This window comes from Neofelis nebulosa, chromosome 6, assembly GCF_028018385.1.
Source record: "Neofelis nebulosa isolate mNeoNeb1 chromosome 6, mNeoNeb1.pri, whole genome shotgun sequence".
NCBI lineage: Eukaryota > Metazoa > Chordata > Mammalia > Carnivora > Felidae > Neofelis > Neofelis nebulosa.
The window spans coordinates 93383111-93387363 of record NC_080787.1 but is presented as its reverse complement, the minus strand read 5'-3'; the positions used below and the strand labels follow the sequence as shown (position 1 = coordinate 93387363).

General features: G+C 39.8%; 1 pseudogene; it reads left to right on the top strand.

The window, feature by feature from the left end:
- The first annotated feature begins 2483 nt into the window (after window positions 1–2483).
- On the top strand, window positions 2484–3035 carry LOC131515454 (small ubiquitin-related modifier 2-like; annotated as a pseudogene).
- The last annotated feature ends 1218 nt before the right edge of the window (window positions 3036–4253 follow it).

The window sequence follows — 4253 nt, the reverse complement described above, 5'->3', positions numbered from 1 at the left end:
GATTAATGAGGGTGAAAGACAGGAGTAGAAATATTGCCTGTGCCAAAAAGGAGGGTTTCCAGGGTGCAAGGTTCACCATCTCAGGTGAATCCTGAGAACAGAATCTGGGGCTCCCAGGAAATGAACTTGGTGAAAGGAAATCAAGATCTAATCCCTACCTGAGACCCAATATCTTCCAATCATTCCCCTGGCTCCTTGATGGTCTCCCTTCCCATCTTAGGCCCCTCAGCAAGATAAGTGGATCAAAAAGATACACATTCCCTGATGGCTGTAATTATTTCAGGCTGCCACCACTGTTAGCATCAGAGAATTTTGCCTGTTAGCTATTATTAATCAAAATTACTCAGGTGGGCATTTTTCAATGTAGAAAGTAAGCTACAGAGTTGAGTTAGAGAAATGCAACGATTTCTGTAAAAAGAAAATAACATATTTGTATATACATATATATTCATTCAATCAATAAATACTTGTCCAGTTAATGTATATGCTTTTGTGTGCATAGAACATCAGGGAGGGCACATAACAAACTGAAGACAGTTGCTGCTCCTGACAAGCAGAACTGGAGACTGGGAGAAGGGATGAAAGACTGTTTTCACTAAATTTGCTTTTGTACTTTTAGAGTTTGTACCACGAACATATATTACTCATTCAAAAAATTGTTTAAAGTTACTCAGGGATAACTTGTGATCAGAAGGCTTGCACTAGTGCTAGGCTTCCTGAAAGGAGAAAAGACCCCAGGCTTTTCACACCATGGCTCTTTCTCACATGAGGATTTCACTGGTTTCTATTTAAAATACATCATTAAAAGTAAAGTGATAGGGTGGATCAGACGGTTGAGCATCAGACCCTTGGTTTTGGCTCAGGTCATGATCCCATGGTCATGGGATCGAGCCCTGTGTCAGGCTCTGTGTGGAGTGTGGAGCCTGCTTAAGATTCTCCCTCTAAATAAATAAATAAATAAATAAATAGATAGATAGATAGATAGATAAATAAATAAATAAATAAATAAAGTAACATCATAGAACTTTTAATTTGTTTTCACCTGAGTTCCTCCAAAACTGTAAGCAGTCGATTTGGGAAGTGATTCCAGGTTGCATAATGCAGAAGAGGCCACTAAAGACGGAAAGGAAAGCCTCTCCAAGGACAGGCTCCTAGTTGGCCACCACTAGCAGGACCATTGTCTTCCTCAATTCTGCAGAAATGTCTGAGAAGCCTTATGAAACACAGAACAAAACGTGGCTAGAAGAACAGAGAAGGAAGTAGTTAACCATCAGCTCCCATTCCCCCTGGACAAAGTTGCTTCCAAAAGGGTTTCATTTCCCTGAACTTGTGGGTGGACACTTGTTAGTGCTTACAGGATTTCCTAAGATTTCCTACCTGCAGGTGTCAGACATACCCCAGACAGGAAGCAAGAAGTGCTCAAGGCACAGACCTGAGATAAGGTGAGGCGCTGTTGGGATACAACCCAAGTGAGGCTAGCTGAAGCATCCCCACACCCCCATCCCGCCTCCACACACCCCCCCCCCCCGCCTCCACACCCCCCTCCCTGGAGCTGGTTGCCACAACAATGGCTGGATCAGAGGGGAGACAGAAAAGTGTCCAAACACTTATGACAACTTCCTTCTTTTGCAAATTTTGTATTGTTTTTCTGTCCCTGGCAAAAGCAATAATAATAATAATAATAATAATAATTTCTGTACTTGTAAAGGTTAAATTAGTCAAAGAAATCATAAATATCATATGATTTCACTCATATGTGGAATTTAAGAAACAAAACAAATGAACATGGGGAAGGGAAGGAAAAATAAGATTAAAAAGAGAGGGAGTTAAACCATAAGAGATTCTTTAGACAGAGAACAAAATGAGGGTTGCTGGAGGGGAGGTCAGTGGGGGGGATGGGATAAATGGGTGATGGGCATTAAGGAGGGCACTTGGGGGCACCTGTGTGGCCCAACTGGTTAAGCACCCGGCTCTTGATCTTGGCCCAGGTCGTGATCTCCCAGTTCATGGGATCAAGCATCAGGCTCTGCACTGACAGTGTGAAGCCTGCTTGGGTATCTCTCCTTCTCTCTGCCCCTCCCCAGCTGGTTCTCTCTCGCACTCTCTCTCTCTCTCTCTCCCTCTCCCCCAAAAACTAAATAAATAAACAAAAAAAAAAAAAAAAAAAAAAAGGAGGGCACTTGTTGGGATGAGCACTGGCTTATATGTAAGTGATGAATTACTGGGTTCTAATCCTGAAACCAATACTATACTGTATGTTGACTAACTTGAATTTATTTAAATAAGTTTTTCAAAAAGATGAATCTAATATATAAAACATAGCCAGTTGCTTACATAAGAAAAGAATGTTTCTGCAAGGGAGGGTACTCAAGAACAGTAATGCTAGGTGGCTCCATGGATGAGAATTGAAGGTCAGGGAAGATTTTCAACACGTATCTTGTTGTATCCTGAATTTTGAAGTACAGCCACACTATCCATTACAAATGAAATTAGTTTTAGGCCGCTCCTGGTGCTGCTTGTGTGGTCTTTCGGTGCAGACCTGGTACCTCTCTTGTGAAGCGGCAGCTGAGGAGACTCTGGCGCTCGCCGTGGCCAAAGAAAAGCCCAAGGAAGGAGTCAAGACTGAGAACAACGATCATATTAATTAGAAGGTGGCAGGGCAGGATGGTTCTGTGGAGCAGTTTAAGATTAAGAGGCATACACCATTTAGTAAACTAATGAAAGCCTAGTGTGAACGACAGTGTTTGTCAATGAGGCATATCAGATTCCGATTTGATGGGCAGCCGATCAATGAAACAGACACACCTGCACAGTTGGAGATGGAGGATGAAGATACAATTGATGTGTTCCAGCAGCAGACAGGAGGTGTTTACGAAAAAGGGAACTTGCTACTTTACTCCAGAACTCTGTTCCTCCAGACCAAGAAGACATTCTCAATTAGAAAACCGCAATTTGGTTCCACCACATCCTGACTATTACAGTATAGTTTTCTCTATTCTTTCATTTTCCCCTTCCCCATGCCCTTATTTATTGTACATAAAGTAACTGTGTAGGTGCACAAGCATTTTGCATTTTTTTAACTAAATGGCCAATGGTATGTTTTGATCGATAATCAAATGGAGATGGGATGGGGGAAAATACTGGTTCTGTGAAAATACCCCCTTTCTCCATTAGTGGCATGCTCTTTCAGCTCTTATATTCCAGTAAGTTATTTTGCTCTGTTTAACAAAAAAAGAACAACATAAAAATCCTTGCATACCTTGTTTGATTGGAGAATTTTAATGTTTTTCATTTATCATTGTAAAACAAAGGACAATTTTACAAGTTTTTGTACATAGCTGTTACATATAGGGCAATCTGTCTTTAAGTAGGGATAAATTACTCTAAAAGAAATGAATCCTAGTTAGTTTTCCCTTCAAGTCAAGCGTCTTGTTGTTTAAATAAACTTCTTGTTTAAAATGAAAAAAAATTAAATTAGTTTTAAAGATACAAATATAAAACACATAAAATTAAAACATCGTATATCAAAAAAATTTTTAAATAATGAAAGAAAAAAAAATACAGGCTTTTGAATAAAGGTGGAGATTGGAATATATGTTTACCTCCACTCTATCTGAAGGCCTATGAGAGTGAAGAGACATTTTTAATTTTTTTTATGTTTATTTATTTATTTTTTGAGAGAGAGAGACAGAAAGCAAGCCATGGAGGGGCAGAGAGAGAGGGAGAGAGACATCCCAAGCAGGCTCTGCCCTGTCAGCACAGAACCCAACACGAGCCTTGAATTCACAAACTGTGAGATCATAACCTGAGCTGAAACCAAGAGTTGGATGCTTAACTGACTAAGCCACCCAGGCACCCCAATTTTTAAGCATTAGCAAACAAAGCAAAGGCAACAAAAGAGAACAAAACAGCAACAAAATCATGTAGGTAGAGGGTAGATGGATGAATAATAGGGTGGTTATTCCTGCTTCGGATTCTCTCTCTCCCTGTCTCTCTGCCCCTCCCCTGCTCACATACACACACACACCAGGTGCCCCTAGTATTATACTGTCCAGCTCCATCCATGTTGTTGCAAATGACAGGATTTTATTCTTCTTTATGGCTGAGTAATATTCCATTTTATATATATATATATATATATATATATATATATATATATACACACACACACACACACACACACACACACATACATATATATACACATACATATATATATATATACACACACACACATATATATATACACACAT